The sequence below is a fragment of the Schistocerca cancellata genome, chromosome 11 (assembly GCF_023864275.1).
Source record: "Schistocerca cancellata isolate TAMUIC-IGC-003103 chromosome 11, iqSchCanc2.1, whole genome shotgun sequence".
Classification (NCBI taxonomy): Eukaryota; Metazoa; Arthropoda; class Insecta; order Orthoptera; family Acrididae; genus Schistocerca; species Schistocerca cancellata.
Genome location: NC_064636.1, coordinates 128,471,951 through 128,485,021, shown reverse-complemented (window position 1 = coordinate 128,485,021; position 13,071 = coordinate 128,471,951). Strand labels below are relative to the sequence as shown.

Genomic DNA, 13,071 nt, shown 5'->3' with positions numbered 1-13,071 from the left:
TTGTGGATTGGCAAGAGATCCAACCCGGTATGAGAGGAAGCCGAAAGGCACGCGTTTTACCTCACGCAGGCTGGCGTGCGGTCGGGAACAGGTCAAATAAATCAGACTAGCAAAAAAAAGGACGTAGCTGTGGAATACTTAACTTTAATCCATAAATGGTGAACATCGCTCTTGACGGTACATGTTTTATAGCATCAATAATAACTGGTAATGGCGGCTTGCTAGGTCGTAGCAAATGACGTAGTAGGCTATGCTAACTATCGTCTCGGCAAATGAGAGCGTATTTTGTCAGTGAACCATCGCTAGCAAAGTCGGCTGTACAACTGGGGCGAGTGCTAGGAAGTCTCTCTAGCCCTGCCGTGTGGCGGCGCTCGGTCTGCAAGCACTGATAGTGGCGACACGCGGGTCCGACGTATACTAACGGACCGCGGCCGATTTAAAGGCTACCACCTAGCAAGTGTGGTGTCTGGCGGTGACACCACAATGTCTATGCTTTTTATTATTTTAATAAAGGTGTGTGAAAGTTAATCAAGTTCTGCTTAAAGTTTGTCACCGTCAATCTACTACTCTAAGCGTGCAAGTGGCATTTCTATCGTCTGACCTAACGGCAGAAGATAAACACGCCACGATAAGACCACGAGACATATTACTGACACTCGCCTACTTCGCTCGAGCGACAAGTCAAATAATCTGATGGTGTGTGTACCGAAGGTCTTACAGTGCGCACACCACACATAGCGACTCCTATTTTCCTTCGCAAACTATTTCCATTTTGCGTAGTGCCTTACTAAAATGTATGTATCACAATAAGTACGACCATTAGCGAGATTATGCACTCTTCGCCAATAATCAGACATATAACGCTGCTAGTAAGGCAAGAATAGAATATTTTCACCGAATAGTTTCTGTAAAATCGCTTTTGAGTAAGGTTACGTGTTGCGCGCGCTTCAGTTCTGTCACCGCAGAGCTCCAACAATCAGTGCTTGCCAAGTACGTGTAGACGTCGCAATACGCGCAGGACCTGCGCGACACGTGCGGGTCGCGCTACAGTGCCGTGTCACGTGACGTGTGGTATACGCGTCTCACTTTGCGCTTGACCTCAGGGAGCGGTTAGCGGTTGACGGCCACAGCTGCACACCTGGCCGAGCACTCCATCAACTCCGTACAGCGGGCGGAGTCGCGAGCGTAAGCCCGGTCCACACGCAACGATCTGTCTGCGCAGACATCGGCGCAGATGTCTGTACATGCAAAAGATCGCTGCAAATGTGGTGTGTTCACACGACACAAACCCCAATCTACTACTCGCCCGCCATCTGCCGGTGTAGAGAAGAAGTATCAGTGGCAAGCGACTACGTTCCCCATAAACGTCAAAAATTTAATTCAGTTATTTTGAAATATAGAAATGGATGAAGTTCTCTTGTGTTGCAAAACACATTCAGACCAACCGCAGGAAACAGAGAAAGCGGTCAAAATTGTGTAGACAGTGGCTGCTAAGGCGAAAGCAGTTTTCTCACATAAATTTACTGCGAGATTTCCGGGGCGAACCTTAAGAAAGTCAAGCAGATCAAAATACCATAATGTTGGCTGGTATACTTGATCCACTCCTACACCAGATCTTCTAGATTACTGAACTTTGGATAACTCTTTTCGGTAAACAGTTCGCAACGAATTTTTTTTTTATTAGTTTCTCTGTTTCTCGAGGCGTCAACTGCCCGCAATTTTTCAATTAGAGCATTGTATGGTGCTGTCTTTTTGTCTCAGTCACTATATTCTTTAGTTTTAATTTTCCACAAACATGGTGTTTTGTATATATTTCAATGAATTCACTAACAAACTCTCGAGAACACTGACGAGTATCAGCCATTTTAATGCCCTGTGCGCACAAATACAAACACTAGACTGAGCAAACAGCTGTTTCGCGCCAGATTTGCGGCGATCTGCTGTCCACACGTTCCAACTTGTCTGCGCAGATCTGGTTTGAACCCACAGATTTGAGACGATTCGCTCAAACCTCCAACTCCAACTGCCAGGTCTGCACACACCTCAGGTTGGTGCAAATCTTCTGTCCACACGCAACGATCTGTCTGCGCAGATATGATGTGCGCAGACATTTGCGCAGACAGATCGTTGCGTGTGGACGGGCCTGTAGCTCGCGAAGCAGGCAGCGTTACATACGTGACAGGTGGCGCCACATGTGCTCCTGGTCTGTCCACGAGATATGAACAGCTGCCATACCGCTGCCCCACTGCACTGTGGCCGCGCTCCCGTGGAACGTGGAAACGCACGTGGATGGCGAGCTGGTGACTTGAGACAGCCTGGAATTCCACGTTCCAATAGACTGTGCAGCGTGAAATGAAGAATCTCGCATGTCAAGATTTTTGCCTCATGGACAGGAAAGTGGCCTATGAGATGCGACATCGTTTTAGGCCACAAGTCAAACTTACCAGCCGCCATATTTTATTGAGTTAAACGTACACTATGTGATCAAACGAATCTGAACACCTGAATGAAAATGACGTACAGGTTCGTGGCGCCCTCCATCGGTAATGGTGGAATTCAGTGTGGTGTTGGCCCACCCTAAGCATTTATGACAGCATCCACTCTCGCAGGCATACAGGTGCTGGCAGGTTTCTTGGGGAATGGCAGCCCATTCTTCACGGAGTGCTGCACTGAGGAGAGGTATCAATGTCGGTCGCTGAGCTCTGCCTGGAAGTCGCCATTCCAAAACATTATAAAGGTGTTCCATAGCATTCAGATCAGGACTCTGTGCACAGTCCATTACTGGGATTTTATTGTCGTGCAACCACTGCGCCACAGGACGTGAATTACGAACAGGTGCTCGATCTTTTTAAAAGATCCAGTCGTCATCCCCGAATTGCTCTTTCACAGTGGGAAGCAAGAAGGTGCTTAAAACATCAATGACGCCTTGCGCTGCGATAGTGCCACGCAAAACAATCATGGGTGCAAGCATGAAAAACACGACCAGACCGCCTCCGAATTTTACTGTTGACACTATACACGCTGGCAGATCGTCGTTCACTGGGCATTAGTCATATCCACACCCTGGGATCGCCACATTGTGTACCGTGATTTGTCGCTCCACACAACGTTTTTCTACTGTTCAGTCGTCCAGTTTTTACACTCCTTACACCAAGTGATGCATCGTTTGGAATTTACAGGCGTGATGTGTGGCTTATGGCCATCCGCTTGATCGTGAAATCTAAGTTTTCTCACCTCCCAAGTAACTGTCATATTTCTTGCAGTGGATCCTGATGCAGTTTGTAATTTCTGTGTGATGGTCTGGAGAGATGTCTGCCTATTACACATTACGACACTCTTCAACTGTCGGCGTTCTCTGTCAATCAACAGTCGAGGTCGGCCTGTACGCTTTTGTGCTGTACGTGTCGCTTCACATTTCCACTTCACTATCACATCGGAAACAGTGGACCTGGGGATGTTTAGGAGTGTGGAAATCTCGCGCACAGTCGTATGACACAAGTGACACCCAATCACTTGACCACATTCGAAGACTGTGAGTTCCGCAAAGCGCCCCATTCTGCTCTCTCGCGATTTTAATGACTACTGATGTGGCTGATATGGAGTACCTGGCAGTAGGCGGCAGCACAATGCACCTAATATGAAAAACGTATGTTTTCGTGGGTGTCAGGATACTTTTGATCGCATAGTGTATTTGCTCTATTTTCTTTGTGAGTGAGTACTTCCTCTGAATGTAGACTAAGATGGCATATATCAATGGAGGTAGTATCGCTTAGGCCGGTATTACACTATCAAATTTCTTTGTCAAATATCTTTGTCCAATATGTTTGTCAAAGATATTTGATGGTGTAATAGGGAACTTTGTCAAATGTCGTCCAATATTTGATCAAATCTAGGGTCTCGCTATAGATTTCATCAAAGAAGTCGCTTGTCATCTGTTCACTCCAATGTGACATGTTACCACATGGAGCGCTAGAATCGCTGCATTCTGTCGTCTGTAGTGTTTTTATAAACATTTCCGGTAAATACAATTGGTGTGTGCCGACAACTACAAAATTAATAGAGTTGTATGAAGTTGATGAGGCGCTTTACAACGAGAGGCACGCTGAATAGAAAAATAGATTACAAGGATTGGAGACCTGACCTGACTTGACCTGACCTGACCTAACCTAACTAACCTACCCTGACCCTCTCCTGTAGCAACGAATCAGAGTGTTACAGTGAGCCTGTCTTCTGCAGATGTAGCAGTTCTTAAGCGAATATTGTGCTTTGTGATATGAGGATACACTTCACTGAGCACATACAGAAATGTATGCTTATTCATTCTTAAGTAATTGATGTACGACTTGACGTCCTCCACTATAAGCTCACGTAACAAGTTTTGTTGAATGCTTTTATCGTGTCGTCGTATAACCCACGGCTTCACACAGGTGTGTTTCCTTCCCCCCCCCCCCCCCTTCTCTTCTTCCGCATATGCACACAGTGCAATTGTGGCACATGCAACTGCTGCGGTTAATAACAAGTTGTTGTTGTCAGCCATCTTGAACTTTGACGAAAAATGTGATGACAGTGTAATACCCCTTCAAGCGCTCCGTCAAAGATCTTTGTCAAATATATTTGACGGAATATTTGATCACATCTTTGATCAAATCTTTGACAAAGAAATTTGATACTGTAATACCGGCCTTACACAAGCTATAAAAGGGCATTTCATAGGCGCAGCTGTCATTTGTACTCAGGTGAATCACGTAGAAAAGGTTTCCGACGTGATTACGGCCGAAAGACGAGCATTAGGAGACTCTGAACGCGGAATTGTAGTTGGAGCTAGACGTGTGGCAGATTCCGTTTCGGAAACCCTTAGGAAATTCTATATTCTGATAGCCAACAAGAATATCGAATTTCAGACATAATCTCTCACCACGGATGTCATTTAACGACCGAGAACAGTGGCGTTTGTGTAGAGTCGTCAGTGCTAACAGACAAGCAGCACTGTGCGAAATAACCACAAAAATCAATGTGGGACGCACGACAACGTGTGGGTTAGGAGAGTGCGGCGAAACTGTGCCTTTGCTGGGAGCACGACACCGCCTGCAGCTCGTGTCCATACAGGCAGTATCCTGGTTGACAGGGAAACCGTGGTCTGGTCTCATGAGTCTCGATTCCAGTTGACAAGAGCTGACGGCAGTGTTCGAGAGTGGTGCAGACCCCAAGAACCCGTGGACCCAGGTTGTCGACAAATCACTTTGCACTCTGGCGGTGGCTGCATAGTGGTGTCGGCTGTGTTTACGTGTAATGCACCGGTTCCTCTGGTCCAACTGAACCGATCATTGGGTGCGAAGGGACCTGGAGACCTCTCGCAGCCATTCGTGGACTTTATGTTCCCAATTATGTTCCCAATCAACGATGGAGTTTTCATGGATGAAAGTGCTCCTTGTCACCGGGACACCAATTATTCGCGACTGGTTTGGAGGATGTTCTGGATCACTCGATAGAATAATTTGGCCACTCATATCGTCCAACATGAATCTCATCGAACATTTATGGGACACAGTCGAGAGGTCGCTCCGTGTGCAAAATCCTCCACTGGTAAGACTTTCCGTATTACAGGCGGCTACGGTGCAGAGCGGCTCAGTATTTCTCCAGGATAGAAAATGACTTCTTGAGTCTATTCCACGTCTAGTCGCTGTACTACGCTGGGAAGAAAGCTTCGACGTTACGTTAGGGGGTTCCTCATGATTTCAGTCACCTCAGTGACAGCTGTTTCAACCCATCAACGAATTGAGGATCTCTCCAAAACGCGTCGTTTTTAGCTACGATTTGTTAGAACAGAATGATGCGAAACTACGTGTCGCTAGACAAATGCTTAATGTATTTGATATTTTTAGTCTTATAACGTAACGTCCTATGAAAGTATACCATTTATATGCTACGGCACAATTAATATTATTATTCTCGTGTCAGAAACATACAGGTACATGTACATACATTTTCCACAGTAATGAATAGATTACTTTTGACCACAATGAGATTTTCACACTGCAGCGGAGTGTGCGCTGATATGAAACTTCCTGGCAGATTAAATCTGTGTGCCAAACCCAGACTCGAACTCGGGACCTTTGCCTTTCGCGGGAAAGTGCTCTACCAACTGCCCTACCCAAGCACGACTCACGCCCCGTCCTCACAGCTTTACTTCTGCCAGTACCTCGTCTCCTACCTTCCAAACCTCACAGAAGCTCTCCTGCGAACCTTGCAGAACTAGCACTCCTGAAAGAAAGGATATTGCGGAGACATGGCTTATCCACAGCCTGGGGGATGTTTCCAGAATGAGATTTTCACTCTGCAGCGGAGTGTGCGCTGATATGAAACTTCTTGGCAGATTAAATCTGTGTGCCAAACCGAGACTCGAACTCGGGACCTTTGCAACTTCTCTACCGCGCAGGTTCGGAGGAAAGCTTCTGTAAGGTTTGGAAGGTAGGAGACGATGTACTGGCAGAAGTAAAGCTGTGAGGACGGGGCGTGAGTCGTGCTTGAGTAGCTAAGTTGGTAGGGCACTTTCCCGCGAAAGGCAAAGGCCCCGAGTTCGAGTCTCGGTCTGGCACACAGTTTTAATCTGCCAGGAAATTACTTTTGACAAATACATGGCCATTTCCTGTGCATATTCTGTTGCTTGTTGAAGATCATCTTCCTATACAGGAGACTGGGCACAATCGACACTGAAGCATGTGTCGAACTGTCTGTTCTTCCCCACAGTCACACCGAATATCATCTGGGTCAGTGCATTCCCAGCTTGCCAAGTCAACTTCTGATCTCCCAACTGTGAAACTCAGGGGCTTCCAAGTTGCCCATTCCCCGTCATGGCCCGGACGTAAAGCTTCAACAACTCTTTTTCCAACCAGGGGGAAGGTCGGTCGTAGCCCTCCATAGTTGTATCCCAGCCCTTTCAGCAGTGGCTCTAAGTCCTAAGGAAACTCTTCCTTGACTTCTGTTGTTGCGGATTCAGTGCAGGCCCATACAGAGGATGGGTAGTTTCCTGCCCCACTGCATTTCTTTCCTTCTTCGCAGCTATCTCTCTTAGAACAAGTGGTCCTGCTATTCCGGCGTGGTAAAGCCATTCTACTGCAGTGGACTTCAAGCAACCCGTTATAATTCTGCAGGTTTCGTTGAGAGCACACAGTTCCTGTAAGGAAGTTTCATATCAGCGCACACTCCGCTGCAGAGTGGAAAATATCATTCTCGATACATTCAGCTGTTCGGCATCAGCTGAATTATACCAAACCTGACTGACATTTACTGCCGCAGAATAGCTTAGTGCCATTGCAGCTGTTCGGATTGTTTCAGGTTGACTACCCCACTGTGATCCGGCCAGTTTCCGTAGCAAAATGTTCCTGGTGGAAACATTCGACTTGCATTTTATCCACTGCTTTCGAAAGTCTCATTCCTACGCACAATGATGATCTACCCTAAAGCGAGTCGTTGTGATACAATTTGTGATACTTAAATTTCAAGTGTTGACATTTGCACATACAGTCTCGAGATAGTGTACGTCACATACGGAGGCAAGGCTGCACTGTCTGCGCCGTACGTAAGTCGACACCTGTAAAGAGGCAGGTGCACTTTCTTCCAACAAAATTTTTTTTTCACGTTTTCTTTCCTGAAAGATTTTCAGTCTTCCTTAGTAATTAATAGAAATATTACCCGTAAAGGACGATGTTATTTACTATAAATAATGTATCTGATGTGATTCTTGTTACAAAGACCAACTATTGCAGTGTTTCGCCGCTGGCCACACATGTTAACGTAACTGCCTTTCTACAAACAAAAGTTACACAATGGACGTTTTGGCTCATGTGAAACTTTGTGTAATATATATATATATATATATATATATATATATATATATATATATATATATATATTCCTTATAAGCTATTCACCATCACTGAAAAAAATATTTACCAAAAAGATTCAAACGGATGCAATCCGTAAACCTAAAAGGTATATATATATACCTTTTAGGTATATGAGGAGATTCCTTATAAGCTATTCACCATCACTGAAAAAAATATTTACCAAAGAGATTTTTGGTAAATATTTTTTTCAGTGATGGTGAATAGCTTATAAGGAATCTCCTCATCTGTGGAAATGACGTCACGAAACGGATCTCGATCTTGAAATCTATGAGAAGACGTAAGTTACTTCAGAGTGATGGTAGTCGTTGCAACATCGAGAATACGGATATTACGCATGGGCAGACTGACAGCAGACACTGTAAATACACTGAAGAGCCACAGAAACTGGTACACCTGGCCCCCACGAGCTCGTAGAAGTGCCACAGCACGACGTGGCATGGACTCGACTGATGTCTGAAGCAGTGCTGGAGGGAACTGACACCACGAATCCTGCACAGCTGTCCATAAACCTGTAAAACTACCAAGGGTGCAGATCTCTTCTGAGCATCACGTTGCAAGACATCCCAGATATGCTCAATAATCTTCGTATCTGGGGAGTTTGGTGCTCAGCGGAAGTATTTAAACTCAGAAAAAGAGTTCCTGGAGCCACTCTGTAGCAATTATGGACGTCTGGGATGTCGCTTTGTCCTGCTGGAACTGCCCAAGTCCGTCGGAATGAACGGATGCAGGTAATCACACAGGATGCTTACGTACGTGTCACCTGTCAGAGTCGTATCTGGACGTATGAGGGGTCGCATACCACTCCAACTGCCGACACTCCACAGCACTACAGAGCCTCCACCAGTTTGAACGGTCCGCTGCTGACATGCAGGGTCCACGAATTCATGAGGTTTTCTCCATACCCGTACTCGTCCATCCGCTCGATACAATCTGAAGCGAGACTCGTCCGACCAGGCAACATATATCCAGTCATCAACATTCCAATGCCGGCAGTGAGGGGCCCAAACGAGGCCTAATGCTTTGTGTCCTGTAGACATCAAGGGTGCACCTGTGGGGCCTTCCGCTCCGAAAACCCATATCGATGATATTTCGTTGAATGGCTCGCACGTTGACACTTGTTGATGGCCGAGCAATGAAATCGGCACGAATTTTCGGAAGGGTTCTGACACGTTGAACGATTCTCTTCAGTCGTTGTTGCTGCCTTTCTTGCAGGACCTTTTTCCACCAGGAGCGATGTCGGAGATTTGATGTTTTTCCAGGTTCCTGATATTCGTGGTACACTCGTGAAATGGTCTTACGGGAAAATCGCCACTTCATCGCTACCTCGAAGACGGTGTGGCCCATCGCTAGTGCACCGACTGTAATATCACGTTCAAACTCACTCAGCCACGTATACCAAAATTTAATTTAGTTTCCAAACAAAGTACACTATGCGAGGATAGTCCTGTTAATAGTAAATGCTAATCAATAGAGCTTCCGGTTTTACAGTATTTGACCGTGTGTTGTAGCTAACTGTTAAGTAAATCAAATTATGTAATTCTTTTACTAAGGTCTTACCCAGCGGTTACAAAGAAACGCAGTATGAATAGTATTATACTGAAACAAGTAGTGGTTTGAAACAGGTACTAATGTTCACCAGCCTATCCAGGCAATGAAACAGTGAAGTATTGGTAGAGCAGAAGTATGATTTTTGCCTTCTTTCTTGCTACTGTTTTAGTTCCTTCTTTAAATAAATATTACTGCACGTAAACAATGTTAGACTACACCCTTATACATTATGTCTTTAAAAGAGAAAAATCCCAGTACATAACTTCAAGAAAGCTAAAAAACTTTGACCAGGGGGGACATTCAGAAAAGCACTTTCCATAATCAACAAACTTAAATACTAAAATACTTATTTACTAAGGACGTAGCTTTTATACTGAACATATCACTTCAAGCAAACCCTTTCCTTACTGGAGTTTACTTTCAAAAGTTATTATTCTCTGAAGTAACTCTGTATCGTCATTTAACAGATCCTAGTAACTTGGCCACACTCCAATTAAATTTTATGTAAGCAAACTTTTACTCTAACACTTTGCAATAGTTAAGAAAACACCGGCCGCGGTGGTCTAGCGGTTCTGGCGCTGCAGTCCGGAACCGCGGGACTGCTACGGTCGCAGGTTCGAATCCTGCCTCGGGCATAGGTGTGTGTGATGTCCTTAGGTTAGTTAGGTTTAAGTAGTTCTAAGTTCTAGGGGACTTATGACCTAAGATGTTGAGTCCCATAGTGCTCAGAGCCATTTGAACCATTTTTGAGTTAAGAAAACACAAAAATAATTTACTCGGTGCCCCTTATATTAACTTTGCACTTCATAAGACTGCAAAACAAGATACTCCCATGAATCAAACACCAAGAAGGAACCCTATGTAGGTGTATGATAAGGTTGAAATAACAGGGTAAACCAGTTTCTTTAAATTTCAAGAATGATCATTAAAACACGGTTTAAATTAATGGATCACGCTGTACAAAAGTAAAATACAGATAAATCTCATCTGGTGACTGTGGGCTTGGGTGTGGTGAACAATACTGCGACGTCTACTCTACCTACAGTACGGCCTGCAAGTATCTTGCCATACGGGCTCAATTTATCTTCTTGGCGTCATTCAGTTCTACATACAGTAGGCCAAGAGCTCGCAGCTATGACGTAAGCCGTTTGCAGTCTTCATCCGAAGCAATTTTGTGCAGATTTGCGGGCAAAGCTTCTCCTTTTCCACAAAGGTGTTGCCTCAATCACTGATGCCTACAGACTGTGTGACTCACTTCCCGCGCTTGCTTTAGGTGGCGCAGCAGTTCGCCCTTGCCACCTTTTCCACCACCCAGAGCCACTGTCGTTTCAAACAAAAGCACGCTAGCCTTTACGCAACACAAATTTCTTACATGTTTCGTATGCATGACCACTTGTTTCAGTCGTCTGATTTACATCGCCGGCCGGTGTGGCCGAGCGGTTCTAGGCGCTTCAGTCTGGAACCGCGTGACTGCTACGGTCGCAGGTTCGAATCCTGCCTCCGGCATGGATGTGTGTGATGTCCTTAGGTTAGTTAGGTTTAAGTAGTTCTAAGTTCTAGGAGACTGATGACCTCAGATGTTAAGTCCCATAGTGCTCAGAGCCATTTCAACCATTTTTAGATTTACATCAACATGATTAGTTTATACACACAAATATTGTTAAATACAAAATGTCATCAGAAAATTATTTAACGTAATAAACAGTTTACATAATATTTTACATACATTATTCACATACAAAGGACTTCAACCTGTAGCATCGTATACTTTACATGTACAGTAAGTATGGTATCTGCGAAAATTTTGAAGCTAAAAACTTATAAAAATTTAAATCAATCATAAACAAATAATGTTACAGAATGAGATTTTCACTCTGCAGCGGAGTGTACGCTGATGAGTTCTGCAAGGTTCGCAGGAGAGCTTCTGTAAAGGTAGGAAGGTAGGAGACGAGGTACTGGCAGAAGTAAAGCTGTGAGGACGGGGCGTGAGTCGTCTTCGGATAGCTCAGTTGGTAGAGCACTTGCCCGCAAAAGGCAAAGGTCCCGAGTTCGAGTCTCGGTCCGGCACACAGTTTTAATCTGCCAGGAAGTTTCAAATAATGTTATAGGCCATCAACAAGTGTCAGCGTGCGAACCATTCAACGAAACATCATAGATACGGGTTTTCGGGACCGGGGGCCCACTCGTGTACTCTTGATGACCGCACGACACATAGCTTTACTCCTCGCCTCGGCCTGTCAACACCGACATTGGACTCTTGATGACTGGAAGCATGTTGCCCGGTTGAACGAGTCAAGTTTCAAATTGTACTGAGTCGATCAACGTGTACGGATATGGAGACAGCCTCAAGAATCCATGGACCCTGTATGTCATCTGGGGACTGTTCAAGCTGTTGGAGCCTCTGTAATGTTTTCAGGCGTGTGCAATTGGCGTGATATGGGGTCCCTGACAGGACTCTGACACGTGTGTAACTGAGCATCCTGTCTGATCACCTGCATCTATGCATGTCCATTATGCTTTCCGACGGACTTGGGCAATTCCAGCAGGACACCCCAAACGCCCAGAATTGCTAGAGAGTTTTTCTAGGAACTCTCTTCTGTGCAAAAACAGACATAATGTCTTATGGGATAACAGCAATCAGTGATTATATAATGTTACTTAAAATCCGTCTTGATTGCAAAAAAAAAAATTTTTTTTATTATTCATATGACCGGTTTCGGTTCATTCAGAACCATCTTCAGATCTGATATTTCAGTTACAGGAGTAGCCCGTCCAAATCCAGCAACTTTCACATGCTACGTCACATGCTGGACGGGTTACTCCTGTAACTGAAATATCAGGTCTGAAGATGGTTCTGAATGAACCGAAACCGGTCATATGAATAATAATAAAAAAAAAATTTGCAATCAAGACGGATTATAAGTAACATTACTCTGTTCTGTGTTTAAACACTTCCGCTGACCACCAAACTCCCCACACACGAACATTATTGAGAATATCTTGAATGCCCTCTTACGGATTTGTGGACAGCCCTGCATGGCGTCAATTTTCTCCAGCACTAGTTCAGACATCAGTCTAGGCCATGTCACGTCGTGTTGCGGCGTTTATGTGTGTTCGCGGGAGCCCTACACGATCACGGTATTAGGCAGGTATACAGTTTTCTTTGGCTCTCCAGTGGAGAAGCACTCATTCTTCCGTTTCGTAGCTTCCGAGCCATTTTGTTCCCACCACTAGGCCGAGGCCACTTGCAGGCGCCTCACATTTTCAACAACACTGCAGCTAGTCGCTGGTTTGTGATAGCTGGTGGAAGTAATAAGTAAATAGATTCTGCCTTTTTATACATTTACAAAAGCAAAACAACTGCGATGTAGTTTTGTTACGTACATCTCACGTAATTGCAGAAGTTATAAGCGAATGGCACTTTATAAAAGCACAGCACTCAGATACACTTGCTTTCAGAACTTATGTACAAACACTTAAGTGCTAATGGTTCAGGGTTATGAGATATGGCACTTAAAACAGGAGGATCAAAGCATTTGATATGTTGAAAGTAAGGTTGACTGATAAGAAATGAGTATGCTTCATGGACCGATAATGTCAGTTGCGACATCTACGT

General features: G+C 44.8%; 1 non-coding gene across 1 annotated transcript; it reads left to right on the top strand.

Moving 5' to 3' along the window:
• Positions 1–11,447: 11,447 nt before the first annotated feature.
• Trnal-caa (transfer RNA leucine (anticodon CAA)) lies at positions 11,448–11,524 on the top strand. The gene has a single exon. It is a non-coding gene; the product is annotated as a tRNA-Leu (tRNA).
• The last annotated feature ends 1,547 nt before the right edge of the window (positions 11,525–13,071 follow it).